The sequence below is a fragment of the Sarcophilus harrisii genome, chromosome 1, assembly GCF_902635505.1.
Source record: "Sarcophilus harrisii chromosome 1, mSarHar1.11, whole genome shotgun sequence".
Taxonomy (NCBI): domain Eukaryota; kingdom Metazoa; phylum Chordata; class Mammalia; order Dasyuromorphia; family Dasyuridae; genus Sarcophilus; species Sarcophilus harrisii.
Window position 1 is genome coordinate 644,998,586 of NC_045426.1, and position 16,507 is coordinate 645,015,092.

The following is a 16,507-nucleotide window of genomic DNA, read 5'->3' on the forward strand; positions in this document are numbered from 1 at the left end:
ATATTGTAACTATAACTGCTTTGTCTCTTTCGTCTGTCTGTTTTTCTGGTCTCTGAATCTACCTGTCTGTGTTTCTCTGTTTTCTTCCTTCTACTAAGGCTCTGTCTCTGTTTCTGTCTGTCTGCCTGTCTCCCTCTCTCTGCATGTCTCTCTGTCTCTCCTTCTACTATGTTCCCATTGCTGAAAACCAAGCCTTCCTATAGAAAGCTCCTAATACATGTTTGTTGTCTTGAAATTGAATGCTTTGGATAGGCAGCTCACCTTTTCAATGAGTGAGGGTCTTCCCCTTCTCCCTCACCCTCCTGTGATCCTGTGATCAGCTTCTATGCTGTTTATTCCTTCAATTCCAGTTAATTACAGCCAGTCACAAACCAGAGGCCACTTTATCATTGAGCACAAACAGGATGGAGAGACCACAATGAATAGACTGAAGAATAACCCATGGCACCAGACACCACCAGTTTGTTTCTTCAGAGACTGTCCTAATACTGCCTTGTACAACCATTGTACCTTTTTTGAGCCTCACTTTTCCCTTCACAATAGCTTTTGACTCCATTTCACCTTTTTTACAACAAAATTGCTTCCAGTCCATAGTTCATCTGAAGACAAATTTCACTTGTTCTATGCCCAGGTAGTGCTCAGGCTCCACCTACTAGATGACAGTAACCAAGGCTTGTCATCTGACCCAACCCTACCCAATGGGCTTTTGCCATTTCACAATCATAATTTTGACTTTACATATGTTATTTGAACTTTTGCTTTTAGATAGAACACAGAATATAGCCACACACTAAGAGATCTCCCTTAGATGTCAAGGTAGGTAAGATGGTAAATACCATGTGTGACCTTCCATAAATCTCTTCTGTCTTTTGGCTGTTTTTTCCTATGATAAAATGTATGGACTGTATGAATTTGGAGTGGGATGTCATTCCAGGTGTGAGTGTTTAGGGAGGGGATGCTGGACTTAATAACCTCCAAGGTCCCATTCATCTTTGTGACTCTCAATGCTATGATTTCCCATGCCCTGATTTACCCTTTTCCCAATACTTTATTGAAGGAAATGGACCAGAAAGCCCGATGACCTGAGAGAGGACTCCCTGTGAGGTCCATGGAGTCTGCTAGGGGAGGAGTGTGTGTGTGGTGTGTGTGTGAATTTGGGGCAGAGGTGGGGAATATCCATGAGTAGAGAACAGATGAAGTGATGAATAGAAAATTGGAATCCAGGAAACATGGGCTCATATCCTGCTGGTGACTAAATTCTGTGTGTATGGAAAAAGCACTTAAAATCTTTGATGATCAGTTACCTCAATTTTACAATAGAGATAATAAGATGCCTACAAGTCAGAATTATTTAAGATTTACTTGGGGGAGGGAGGGATGGAACCAGGATAGCAGAGTGTAGAGAGGTCTTTGATTTCTTTCTGCTTTACCTCAGATCAATACTAGATCAAACCTTTGAACCAGTTTTGGAGTGACAGAACCCACAAATATTTGGAGTGTTTCCAGCAGAAAATATTTTGGAAGAACATAAAAGGTGTGTTTCAAAAAAGATTTATTTGAAATGATGTCTATAAAATGTTTTGCAATTTTCAAATTGTTGTACAAAAGTTTATTGCTATTATTATTTGAGAAAGAATGATTATTAAATTCTTCTCTGTGAGACCCAAGGCTACACAATATCAGATACTTCCAAATAAATTCTAGTCATGTCTCTAATGACCAAAACAAGGCTAAAGAAATTTGCAAGTTGAAGCTACTTCAGAAATAGGGGATTAAGGGGACGCATGAGATGAGAAACTGAATTTTTTTTAATAGTAGTTTTTTATTTTCAAAATACATGTAAAGATAGTTTTCAACATTCATCCTTGCAAAACTTTGTTATTCCAATTTTTTTCTCTCTCTTCCTCCCCGTCACATTTCCCTTGACAGCAAATAATCCAAACATGTTAAACATGGGGACACTACATTAAGGGATGTGCAGCCCAGTCTCTGAAAATTTTTTAGAGCAGAGAAGGGAGGATAATGAGACTTTGGCAGGAGCCTTAGATGGAATTAACTAGTATAAGAAATCATCTGTCCAGGAGCTAATTAGCAGTTGCCAGGCCAGTCAGTATGAAAGCTGAATTCCTTTTGACAAATGGGGCTTACTCAGGAACTGGAAGCAGGCTTCAAGTATTGCTCCTTTCTAGGGTTCCATCTCCCATACCCCGGGACAAGGGGGGGTACTTTTCACCTTTGAGCTCAGGTGTGTCCTCTGGTTTCTAACTCTACTCATGATCAAAGATCACAAGAAAGAGAGGCAGGGGCCTCTAAGAGGCTACTCTGAAGGGGAAGGAATAGTTCAGGATCTACCACATAGTAGCTCTTTGAAAAGAAGACACTCTTAAGAGGGAGAGGATAGAGTGTCTACCTCCTCCAGACAGGGCACATTCTCTTCCAAGAAGCAAACAACACTTTGACTATAAACACATGTAAAAGAGGTTGCCACAAGGGACCCTCTCCTAGAAAGGAAGAAAGTACATTATTTGGAGGAATCTGAAACTTATTGTACAGCCTTAAGAAGAAAGATTGCTTCTCTCTACCAGATGAAACCCTGACCATTACCCCAACCTCTAACACAAGCAGAAGGAATATTGTACAGAACTCTCCTTATCTCCATGACACTCAATAAATTCTTGTCATCACATTTTATCTCAGTTCACACTTCTGAGCCCTGGGGAACTGAGAGCAACGTGAGACTGTAAGATAGATGTATTGTCACCCTCCCCAAAAGGGAAAGGTATCTCTTGTCACTCTCACCAAGGAATGTCTTCTTCTCCCTTAGGCTCATATTGGTCAACGCTCATGAAATTGGTTTAAAGATATTTCCCTCTTTCTCTCAATTCTCATTCACCATCTCTGCTTGTCACTCTAGGCCAGTGCTCCTGGGCCTGCCTCTCACAGACTTTCTCCCTCTATCCCTTGCTTTTTGTTAGAACCATGTATGGAGAGACACAGACATCCTTCTACAGAGTAGATACCTGATTTTGATCCAGATTCAAGCCAAAATTATTTACATGTAACGAGAGCCTAGCTTATCTGCCTCTCAGTGCCTTCCTGAGTTTCCATGGAAAATTACTCTAGATCATTACTAGCAGCTGCCTGACCCAGAATTATAAGTGATTCACCTGTACCATTTACCTGATTAACACATCTCATATAAAAATCATTGATTTTTTCTACTCTCCTCCCTCTCATAAAGACTGAACCTCCATATCCCCATTACAGACTTTGACCTATGTTCTCATTGCATTTAATAACTCCTATGTTCCATCACCAGTGTTCTAGTACATATCTCCTTTCTCCCCATCTTCTGTTTCCTCCAAATGTAATGGAGATCATCAGACCATGATTTCTCACCTTTTTCAGTTCCTTCAGTAATCCCAAATTGAGATATGGCAGGTGATGGTTTATAAGAGAATGAGATATAAGGGACTCAGAAGAAGAGAACAATGTAAACCAGTTCACCAAGAAGTCTAGATAGGGAAGGGAGGAGACTGTAATTAGGAGAGGTGCGACTGCCTAGAAGAAACTGAAAGACTGAGAAACTGGGGGTCATAAACTGGATGTGGAACAGGGTTTGGGGGTTGTAAGGCAGAGAAGAAGAGAAGAAGTGGTGATAGATTGTGATCAAATAAAGGAATTTTAAAATTTGTGAACAAAGAATTTGTATACCTGCAGATACAGCCAGATCAAGGGTATGATCATTTTTGTGGATGGTTTAATTAGTTAAAGGACTAATTTGGTCATGGGAAATGAATAAGTTGAGAAATGAGGTATGTAGGGCATATGAGGAACTAGCACTTTATATACTGGAGTTCCCCACTATGAAAGCAGGAAGTGAGGAGAGATAATGAGCTAAAGACAGAACTCAGAACTAGAGTCTGTAATCAACAGCTCCCATAAATGAGTGGGTGGTCGATATGGATTGAGTGAACCTTAAAGGAGGAGAGATTACTGAGTGATAGTAGTAGAGAGAAAATCTGGAGATGGCAGTGAATATTACAACAATCCCATCTTGACCAGTAAGTTGAAGGAAAAAAAAGAAAATTCAGCCAGGGTTGTTGTTAAGAGTAGCCAGGGAGTTCTGTTATCAAGAGAAAGGCAGGTCTCAGTGAGAGTCAGGTGATAGAAGGAGTGGGAAAGGAAAGGTTTGAAGATGAAAGCCAGATTGATATCTTTGGAGCAGGCATATCAGAGAACACAGCAGAAAGAGTGGATTACTGTAGAATAGGAGCTTGGATGGGGTTGAGGGGAATGGGAATAAGGGATCATGAAGGGGGAGTAGAGACTGGGGTTTGCATGATGACCAGGGATTTAGAGTCACTGAGAAGGGGAAGGGGATATGACCTGAGGGAGTTTGTTATTATTGAGGAAGGAGTTTAGGTAGATTTTCATTTTCCACTGGAGGGAAGGAAACAAGCATTAAGTACCTACTCTCTGTGTCAGTCACTTTGCTAAGCACTTTGCAGTTATCTAATTTTGTCCTGGCAGCAACCCTAGGAAGAAAATGCTATCATTATCGCCATTTTACAATTGAGGAAACTGAGGCAGACAAATCTTAAATGACTTGTCCAGGTTCACATAGTTAATTTGTCTAAAGTTAGATAAGAATTCAAAAAGTCTGTATCTTCTTAGAAGACTTCAGATCCTGTGCTCTATTTACTATACAACTTAGGTGTCTTAGTTAACACAAGGAGTTAGATTCCTTTGGATGGAATCCTCTAAAAGAGGTTAGGAAAGGGGTGCTGGAAACTGAAATAGTAATATTGTTCCCCTTTCCTAAAGAAGAAGACCAAGCTGAAGATGTGGTAGAATAGCTACCAGTGGAAAAACAAGTTTGGCCTCTTGATCATAATATCATAATTCTAGAGCCATTATCTTGTTTTTTGAATCTCTTCTGTCAGTCAGTTAAATTTGCTTCCTATATTCAAAGGATACTCAGCATATTCTGGTCATATAGTAGTTAACTACAGCTATAAAAATGAAGAGAAAAGAAGTGCTTCTACATGTAGCCTTTTATCCCCATCTCCCATCTAATCCCACACTCCCAGGTACTGAGTGAGATTAAAATCCAGTTTATTCAGGATCTTAGGGAATGTATGGGAAGTACCATGGGAGAGAGCTACCTTCTCTTTCATTTCAGCAACTAATGGGATTTTTAATAGTTGCCAGGTCCAGCCACTCTAGTCTTGATCTCTATATGCCTCAAGTTGAGGGAAACACTGGTCACAGTCCCAGCTCTTCCTTCCTTGTCCCCAACACCAGAAAGGAGCTTGGCCTAAAGCTCCAGCCCCACAGTTCCAGTCCTAAAATATCAATCTGATGACTAGGAAAGCTTATGATCCGTGCCCCGTGGGGTAGTTTCAAACCAATGATACAATAGAGATTGATATCTTTTATCTAGAGAAACTAGGTTAAAAAAAACTAACTTTACCCATTAAAGAACAGTTTAAATGGAACAGCAAATTTTGGATATAAGTTTCATCCCAAAAGAATAGAAAGGAAGAGGGGAATAAAGTGGGAGGAGAAAAAAAAGCATTTCTTTAGCCACCTGGATTCATGACTGGGGATAAGGAGGACATACATGAATGATAAGACTTATCTTCTATTTTTGGTGCTGCCGTCCTATCTACCCAGAGTTGATGCAGACCTTGGTTGCCATGGTGCCATGCTCAACACCATCTCCCCACCTCTGCCAGAGTCAGTGTCTGCCTTTTTATCTCCTTCTTGAAACTCATGGAAAGACTGAAAAGACTCATGGAAACTTGTCTCATTATCATGTTAGTTCTGAATATTTTCCTGGGTGGAAAAATGATAAAACTTTATATACCAAAATTCTCAGAGATGATTTAAACTACTTCTCCTAGGAGATTTCCACACTGTCCTCTTAGTCAGAGAGGGATCAGATATATCATTACTTTTTGTTTATTTGTTTGTTTTCCAGGGCCTAACTAAGAATTGAGTAAGAGAATCACTCTCTAAGAACTAAGAAAGTTGGGAGATTCTGGTCTTTTTCTTCCCTATAATCTTATTACTTAAAAAATCCCAGCAACTATTCTTGGTTCATTTTCTTTGAATCTTCTTTCGCTCCATGTCTTCAGTAATTCATATGAAGCCACTTTTTTGCTGTTTCTAAGACTTCATATAATTGGAAAAGATAATCTCTGGAGTCTATATGATCTAGAAAGCTTACAAATATGTGTGTGAGCAAGAGAAATGATTATGGCTCTACTATATAAATAACTACTTACAGTTGGGCAGATCCAGGATTTTTTTTCCTTTCTTCTTTCCTCATGAAGAAAGTACATTATTTGGAGGAATCTGAAACTTATTGTACAGCCTTAAGAAGAAAGATTGCTTCTCTCTACCAGATGAAATCCTGACCATTACCCCAACCTCTAACACAAACCGAAGGAATATTGTACAGAACTCTACTTACCTCCATGACTCTCAATAAATTCTTGTCACCACATTTTATCTCAGTTCACACTTCTGAGCCCTGGGGAACTGAGAGCACCCATGTGCTCATCAGCTCATGAAAAATAGGTGTGATATTAAGATTGAATTTAACACAGATGAGCATAGATAATTTGGTCCTGATAGCCCAAACTAGGGAAAGTTTGGGTGTAAGAGGGATATGATTAAAATCACCCCTGATTAGAATAGCTCCATTTGCCATTATAATGTTCATTTTATTCATTGGTTGTTACTCAATCAGAGTCGATTGCCATCTACATGGAATACTCACTTTACCAAGAGTATATATATCAGTGGGCTGCCATGATCCATTTTTGGCTTACAAGAAACAGTCAAATGACTATTTTTTCTTTTTTTTTAAATTTTAATAGCTTTTTATTTACAAGTTATATGCATGGGTAATTTTATACCATTGACAATTGCCAAACCTTTTGTTCCAATTTTTCCCCTCCTTTCCCCCACCTCCTCCCCTAGATTGCAGGATGACCAATACATGTTAATAACTATAGTATAGTATAAATTAAATAAAATGACTATTCTTTTATTAATGTTTTCTAGCCAGAATTAATAATATAATTAATTACCCAAGAATTAGATTTCTTGAGTTTGGGGAAAGAGATTTGTTCTGATTTCTGGTGAGACAAGATTTTGAATCCTGCCTCCTGGTAGCATGGAGTCAACACATGATTATATCCACTTGTCCCGTAAGAGGAGGAAATAGGTATGGTTCCACACTGAGAAAATATAAACAACATGTCAAACCACAGTTTCAATAGTAGGTAACAAAATCAAAGGAGATGGACCAGTGTGTGAAAGGAATTTATAGTTCTAGTATGAAGTCAAGAAAATTATTCCTAAGTATATCTGGGAGAATGCACTATAAGAGTGTGTTCTAGGTGAGATGCTGTTTTTGTAGAACTACCTACATAAGATGAACATTTTTCCCATTTCTTTCTCACTGTTCTGTTAGGGTTCCAGTGCCATTTTTAAGTTTTCAACAGTAGGAGAAAAATAAAGTGGGACGTTTGGGAGAAAGAAAGAGAAAAGGGGGACACCAAGAAAGAAATAAGAAAAGTAGCAAGAGATGACTGTCAAAGAAGTATCATTCTTCCCAGATCCTAGTAATCCAGCATACACACACACACACACACACACACACACACACAGACACACACACAGAGAGAGAGAAACAGAGACAGAGAGGTAGAAAGGGGAATGAATGAATAAGAAGGAAGGAAGGAAAAAAGGAAGGAGAGGAAGGATAAAAGGGAGGAAGGAGAAGAAGGAAAAAAGAAGGAAGGAAGGAAGGAAAGAAAACTAGAAGAAAGAAGGAAGGAAAAGAGAGAGAGGAAATGATGGAGGGAAAATGAAGGAACAAAGGAATTCTTGTTATCTTCAATATAGCATATTTCCACATAGCTATTTGTAAGTTGTCACCTCTTTAGACTGTGAGCTCCTTCAGAGCAGAAATTGTCTTTCTTTTTTTTTTTTATTCCCCACTCTTAGCACAATGTCTAGCACATAGAAAATAATAAATGGTTATTGACTAACTGCTTGGCTGACTCTCCAGAGTATAGAAAGAAATACCTCATCATAACTAATACACTCCTTATAGCCCCCTCTGTAGTCTAACTTTATCCTTAATATATACACTCTGGAGCAGCTAGGTAGCTCAGTGGATAGAGTATCACCTCTGAAGTCAGGAGGACCTGAGTTTAAATCAGGTCTCAGATAGCAAGTCATTTAACCCCAATTGCCTCAGCAAAAAAAAAAAAAGTCAAATAAATAAATAAATGAAAGAATGAATGAATGAATACATAAATAAATGAATGCATGAATAAATGAAGTGGACAAGGAATGGATGCAAGGAATGGAAGAGGGAGCAGCAGGGTACTGAGAGACCTAGGGATGGGACTAGTGGTTGGGAAACTTGGAGCCTGGAGTATATGACCATGACCCCTGTTTTCCCTATGCTCAGTCAGATGTCCATCCTCCTTCATGAACAGGGCTATGAATGTCCCTCTCCTGGAAAAGGATGTCCCTATAATTGACCTTTTTGGGGAGGAGATTCCAAAGAATAATATGTAATGCCTTTTCCTGTGTATGCAGGTCAGATTCTCCTGAGTTACATGATGTCTTTCAGGTGAGGAAGAGACAAAACCAATGGATGTCCAATTGAGAAATATGATGAGGAACATCACTGGCTTGTGGATAATATCATATATATATTGTTTATCCATGTTTTTCATAAAAAGAAGTAAGTATAATGAAAACTTAGAACAAGGCCCTAAATGCCAGTTTTGAGAGAGGAAGGTACATGAGGTATATGAGCACTGGTTGCTTCCATCCTTCCTCTAAACAATTTAAACCAATAATAGTACCAGTAGTCTTTATAATTAACACCTTTGGGGGTTTTCTGTGGTACTTTGCCAATAAGCTAATACAGAAGACAGAAGAGCTGTGGGAGTACAAGACATATCAGAAATTCAAAATCCCTCTTTCATCAGGGGTCTGTTGTGATGTTAAAAGAAATTGAACAAGACAGAGATTAGAGACCAATTCAATAATTTATTAAATGGAGAGAAATACTGGGACCAATGGATCCCAGGGCTAGACACTATCATCTCAAAGGGTCTAGCCCCAAGTATCGGGACAGCAAGCCTTTTATGGAACAATGACATAATGCAGAGACCTAGGTGGGGATAGCCTCATAGATGGAGGTTACTGATATTCTAATGACATTAAGGAATGTCTATAACACCTTTATCTCAACCATTTAGAGGGGACGGTCATAACCTTAAGGCAGAATACGAAATAGGACAAATGGAGGAACTGGTCACCCCATTAAAAGTCACCTTTGTCATTACACTGTGACTGGAGCTAAGGAATTGTCTCTGGATCCCTGGAACTCCCATTAACACCTATTTGAGGCTACTGGTCTGGGATGTTTCCTGTATGAGAAGACATGGGTGCAAAAAAGTTGTGATGAGCTACCTTTTGGGGGACTATGGGATCTCAATTAATGTCTCTCCACTTCTTTGTCATTGGTGGGAGAGCTGGGCCAGTCTTCTTCTGTGAGACAGATTTAGTTGGAGAAGGCTCCTACTCCCAGTTTTTTGGGAGCTCTTTAGTCAAAGCTGACAGTCCAGAGGGTACAGGAGCATTTGAGTGGTTATGCCCTTGACCCTGTTGTTCTCTTGCAGAAACTCTTCAGGAAAAAACTTTTTTGTGGCATGGGAATGGGATCCTGTCAGTGACTTATTCAATGGAAGTGGGTGCTTGTATTTGTTATTTGTGGACAAAGAACAGTTGTCCAGGTAATGGTGACCTGGGGGCAAGGATGGGTAAGGGGAGGGTAATTGGACAATATTAAAGGGCAGTCCTCAAGAAAAACTCATTGGGTGTCAACTTCCTGTGCTAATTCTATTCTTACTCCAATCTCTGGACAATCCTGACCCCAGGTATCCATTTTCCCTTTCAAAGAAACTGACTGTGACTTTCTCTAGCTTTCCACAGAAACATGTGGCCCAGGGATGGCCTGAGGAATTTGGGAGTGGGGAGAGGAAAAGCTCCTGAGGAGGGAATAGGTTGTGTATAATTCAGTATGCAGTGGTGGTAGAGAGAGTGAGTTCTGGGTGATGACTGGGGATGGCAGAAGAGACAAGTGTTTCCCCTTCCATAGAGGAGTGATCTGGGAAGGGAAATTATATAGTCTACCTTGGACCAATTTCTAAGAAGTGTCTATCCTTTGTTTGGCAGGATTTATTCTCAAGGAGGATTGGGTGAACTGGTGTTTTTGGACTCTCATTTTGATCTTATTCACATTCATAGTAATAATTCTTTTGAAATTTTCGTATGTATATTTCTCCTTTTTTTTATATTGATGTTTTCATTTAATTTTGTTGATATTGCCAACATCATCTTTTTGATGCCTATATTTAGATTATATTTTTGGAGGATTCTTCACGATATTCTTTGAAAAATGTGCTCTACTTCTGAGAAATAAGGGTCTCTGTCCCAACCTTCCTGTGCAGCTCTGAACCTTGGCTTTGAGCACAGAGGCTCCTTGTGTTTGGAGGGGGGAACTTTGACTGCTCTGTTCAGGAAACAGCCTGGAAACACTGATTTGCTCTTATACTGAGCTAGGACTGAGGGTCTTCATTGTGAGTTGCTTTAAGACCCCCTTACCAAACCTTCCCACAGTCTTTCTGAACTGGCCTGAATATACTTTTCACCCCAATGAGACTGACTTTTCTTGAACTTTTTTGAATTCGTGTTGAGTTGGAAAGTAGGTTCATTCCATTAGACTCTATGCAGAGGCTTGGTTTCATGTGATTTTCCAGGAAAACTGGGAGAACTGGAGCAGCTCCCTGACTGTACTATCTTGCCTCCACCCCACTCTTCTTATTTAAAGGTTTGAGTTCCAAATTCTGTCTCTCTCTTCCTTCTCTCCCCTCCCCAAGATTATAAGCAGTCAGATATAGTTTATACATGTGCAACTATGTAAGACACTTCCCTAGTAGTCATTTTGTACAAGACTCAAATGAAAGAAAAAACTCAATAAAGAGATAAATATCATGCTTCACTCTGAATTCAACCAGTATGAATTTTTCTCTGAAGGTGGATAGTGTGTTTTATCATTATTCGTTTGCAATTATCTTCAATCATTGTGAAGTTGAAAATAACTTTTAACTTGTATTCAGCTTATCTTCATAAAACAGTAATTCAAGTGGAACTTATTCCTTAGACTTGTTGGCATACAGAAAATGGCCAGACTGCCCTGGCAAAATAGTTAAGTATCATCCAGGGTTTATCTCCCAGAGCATTTGACCCTCAGTTTGCTATGAAATGGGAGAATCCCAAGGGGAAGACTAACAAAGATGAAGCCAGAGGAAAGGGAGGGCCCAAGGAAAAAGTTAAGCCAGGTGTCTTAGGACCTGATCTGGAGGCATCTAAGGAACAAAGCTGGGCTATTTTAAAGAACAAGATATTTTTCTCCATCTCTGCTCTCTCCCTCCATCTTTTTTCTTTCTCTCCTTCTTTCCTTGTTTTTATTTTCTTCCTGCTCACTCTCTGTTTCTTTCTTCTGTCTAAAGCTAGCACTAGCACCCAAACTACACAGGATTCTGCCCCGCATTCCTATATCCTCCCCTGGAAAGAGAAGGGGCATTGCTTTCTACCTTCTGTCCTTGCTCCCTTCTAGTGCCATTTGGTCCCCAGCCTCACCATCCTTCTATGTGGTACAGCAAATACTGACTTTATCCAATGTGGTTGAAAGAGTCACTCAAAAACCCTTGAAAATATCAGTTTTTCTGTGCATACCCTTTGATCCAGCAGTGTTACTACTGGGATTATATCCCAAAGAGATTATAAAAAAGGGAAAGGACCTGATGTGCACGAATGTGGCAGCCCTTTTGTAGTGGTAAAAACTGAAACTGAATGGATGTCCATCAGTTGAGAATGGCTGAATAAATTATGGTATATGAATATTATGGAATATTACTGTTCTGTAAGAAATGACCAAAGGATAATTTCAGAAAGGCCTGGAGAGATTTACACGAACTGATGCTGAGTGAAATGAGCAGGACCAGGAGATCATTATATCAACAACAATAATATGATGACCAGTTCTGATGGACCAGGCCATCCTCAGCAACGAGATCAACCAAATCATTTCCAAAGGAGCAGTAATGAACTGAACCAGCATGCCCAGAAAAGAACTCTGGAGATGACTAAAACCATTACATTGAATTCCCAGTCCCTATATTTATGCCCACCTGCATTTTGATTTCTTCACAAGCTAATTGTACAATATTTCAGAGTCTCGATTCTTTTTGTACAGCAAAATAATGTTTGGTCATGTATACTTATTGTGTATCTAATTTATATTTTAATATATTTAAATCTACTGGTCATCCTGCCATCTAGGCGAGGGGGTGGGGGGGTAAGAGGTGAAAAATTGGAACAAGAGGTTTGGCAATTGTAAATGCTGTAAAGTTACCCATTCATATATCCTGTAAATAAAAGGCTATTAAAAATAAATACATAAATTTAAAAAATATATCAGTTTTGCTACACAAGAGGCACTCACAGCAGTCTTTCATCAAGGTGATAGAGTAGGTGATCCTCCTGGTACATTTGGCACCCAACGTGGGGGCCAAATGTGACAACCACGCTAGCACCCCAGATACCTCAGAATGAGTCTGAGCCACAATAAGCAAAAGTCCTCAGTCTTTATTCTTGGTCTTAGATGCAGGATTGAACAGGATGGAAGCAGAATCTCTGCAACTGCCTTTTCCCTCATCTACCACCCAAGAGTGACTCTGGCCAGTCTTACTCTACCCCCTAGTCCCTCCTACAATCCTCTGTATACACCAATCACTGAGCCAGCACAGGACAGTGGGAAGGACCATTTTCCAAGCATATGTCCATAGAGTATTGTCCAGTCAGTAGTTAGCCTCAAGTGCTCGGCTGTCCTGACCTCAGTGCATTGACTCAATAGTTTCAGCCCTCTACACTGGTGCCATAATCTCTTTATCTTCACCTATTTCCTTAACTATACTTCATACTTTAAAGTTGCTTCCAAACCCCATAATAAACCTCTTTTATCAATCTAGCTTTTTGGGCCAATAAATTCCTTTATTGGGAACTCTCTTGCTGCTACTAGACCTCATTTAACTCCGTATCCTTGTGCAGAATCCAAAGGGATTGAAGGGGAGCTCTATTTGACTCCCTGCACCCCAAACCTGCCACTAGACCTCAATTAAAGCCTAATTTCATTTAAGTACCCCATATCTAGACCTCATCATTACTATATGTGTGACTTTGGATAAATTACTTAACTCTTGTTTGCCTTAGTTTCCTCATCTTTAAAATGAGATGGAGAAGGAAATGGCAAACCACTCTAGTATCTTTGCCAAATAAATAAATAAATAAAATGAGATCACAAAGAGTAAGACATAACTGACCAAATTTTATTTTTGTCTGAGGTTTTGGCTGCTACTCTTGTACTTTTTCTTCAAAGAAATCTGCTAGAAGAATAACAATAAGAAAGGGGCATTGAGACTTCTAAGATATTAGGAATTCATCCCCAGTGGTATAAGGCTATCTGTTAACTCAGCCACTTTATCATGGGGAATTTTGCTTCAAAGGCAGGAACTCCACTTGATTACTTCTTTATCATTTCTCTGAAACATTCAAACATCATAATTATGGAATATCGTGGAGAAAGAATAAACTAAAACTGTTTCCCCAAAAGAAGTGGCCTTCACCATACATGAAGATAAGGTCAAAATAGGTTCATGATTTAGGCATAAAGAATGAGATTATAAATAAATTAGAACATAGGATAGTTTACCTCTCAGACCTGTAGAGGAGGAAGGAATTTGTAACCAGAGAAGAACTAGAGATTATTGATCACAAAATAGAAAATTTTGATTTTATCTAACTAAAAAGCTTTTGTACAAACAAAACTTATGCAGACAAGATTAGAAGGGAAGCAATAAACTGGGAAAACATTTTTACCGTCAAAGGTGCTGATAAAGGCCTCATTTCCAAAATATATAGAGAATTGAATTCTAATTTATAAGAAATCAAGTCATTCTCCAATTGATAGTCAAAGGATATGAACAGACAATTTTCAGATGAAGAAATTGAAACTATCAATTGATCAGTGATGGACAGAAGCAGCTACACCCAAAGAAAAAACACTGGGAAATGAATGTAAACTGTTTGCATTTTTGTTTTTCTTCCCGGGTTATTTCTACCTTCTGAATCCAATTCTCCTGTGCAACAAGAAAACTGTTTGGATCTGCACATAATATTGTATCTAGATATAGGACATATTCAACATATATAGGACTGCTTGCCATCTAGGGAGGGTTGAGGGGAGGGAAAAATCGGATCAGAAGTGACTGCAAGGGATAATGTTGTAAAAAAAAATTACCCTGGCATAGATTCTGTCAATAAAAGTTACTATAATTAAAAAAAGAAAAAAGAAATGGAAACCATTTCCAGCCATACAAAAAGATGCTCCAAGTCATTATTAATCAGAGAAGTGCAGCTAACTTTCAGATACCACTACACGCCTCTCAGATTGGCTAGGATGACGGGAAAAGATAATGCTGAATGTTGGAGGGGATGAGGGAAAACTGGGACACTGATGCATTGTTGGTGGAGTTGTGAACAAATCAAACCATTCTAAAGAGCAAATTGGAACTATGCCCAAAAAATTATGTAACTATACATACCCTTTGATCTAGCAGTGCTACTACTGGGCTTATACCCCAAAGCGATCTTAAAGCAGGGAAAGGGATCCACATGTGCAAAAATGTTCATCCCTTTTTGTAGTGGCAAGAAACTGGAAATTGAATGGATGCCCATCAATTGGTGTAAAGGGCTGAAACTCTTAAAAGGTGTGCTTGAATCAGACAACCGAGCACTTAAGGCTAATTGCCTATTGGACAATGACTCTATTAGCATATGTTTGGAAAAATGACTCTTCTCACCATTGGTACTGGCTCAATGTTTAGTGTATATAGATAATCATAGGCAAGGACTACAGGATGGGGTGAGACAAGCCAGACTTCATTTTTCAGCAGCAAGAGAAGTTGGTGGCGAGCCTTGTGGCAGTTTGTCTATTTCCTTCACTTCTGCCCCTAAAGTCCAGGGACTTTTACTTATCCTGACTCTGGCTATTCTTGAGGCCTCCAGGGAGCTACCTGGACTTTACAAATTGGAGAATGGCTGAATAAATTATGGTATATGAATGTTACAGAATATTATTGTTGTATAAGAAATGACTAGCAGGATGATTACAGAAAGGCCTGGAGAGACTTACATGAACCGATGTTGAGTGAAATGAGCAGGACCCAGGAGATCATTATATACTTCAACAACAATACTATATGATGATCAATTCTGATGGACGTGGCTCTCTTCAACAATGAGATGAACCAAATCAGTTCTATTTGCTCAATAATGAAGAGAACCAGCTATATCCAGCAAAAGAACTGTGGGAAATGAGTATGAACCACAACATAGCATTTCCAATCCCTCTTTTTTGTCCACTTACATTTTTTATTTCCTTCTCAGGTTATTCTTACCTTATGTATAAGTCCAATTTTTCTTGTGCAGCAAAATAACTTTATTGATATGTATACATATATTGTATTTAACATATACTTTAATATATTTAACATGTATTATAGTCTACCTGCCATCTAGGGGAGGGAATGGGAGGAAGGAGGGGAAAAATTGAAGAAGAGGGTTTTGCAAGGGAAAATGCTGAAAAATTACCCATGGATATATCTTGTAAATCAAAAGCTATAATAAAAAAATTAAAAATAAACAAAAATAAAAAATAAAAACAAAACAAAAACCAAAAACCAAAAGGAGTGGCCTTACTTTGGGGTGGGATGGCCACTGGAAGGCACATATGATAGAGATATAGTACAGGCAGTGCACCAGATAGTCACTGTTGAACAAGATCAGTACCCCTATAATGACGTCTGGCTGCAAATCGTCTCCTACCCCACTTCCTGGCTGAGGGCTGTGACCATGAAAAATGGTATTCTCATTTTGGTCACCCAGTCCATAGGCACAAAGAGGGTCATAGATGACCGGTTGCTCAAGCAAAACTGGAGAAGAAAACTTAGTATAGGATACTTCTGAAGATCCCCTAAATAATCCCCCACGCCACCCCTCACCTTCTTATCTGGGTTTGAGCCTGTATCTACTTTTGCCTGGACACTCCCCATCCCCATTTGAATTGCCACCTGAAAAACTCAAACCTCCTGAGTCTCACTCTTCAGCACCAGCCCCCTTGTCAGCTTCTTTTCCACTTCCTTTTGACTCCCTGACCTCACGTTCTCCTCCTCCTGAAAACAGGGGCTTCATAAAGCCAGCACAGAAGTACTGGCTCCAGACCCATTGCCTCCTGCCTCCTCTGTTTCTTCTGTACCCATTTCCCACTCCACCCTCCCATTCC

At 39.4% G+C, this 16,507-nt stretch overlaps 1 long non-coding RNA gene across 2 annotated transcripts; it reads left to right on the forward strand.

Moving 5' to 3' along the window:
* The first annotated feature begins 707 nt into the window (after positions 1-707).
* Positions 708-11,117, forward strand: LOC116420740. Of its 2 annotated transcripts, none has more exons than XR_004231157.1 (5): positions 708-816; positions 1,436-1,534; positions 8,629-8,776; positions 9,723-9,836; positions 10,279-11,117. It is a non-coding gene; the product is annotated as an uncharacterized LOC116420740 (long non-coding RNA). The 2 variants fall into 2 exon arrangements; XR_004231156.1 differs by having other exon boundaries at positions 8,663-8,776.
* The last annotated feature ends 5,390 nt before the right edge of the window (positions 11,118-16,507 follow it).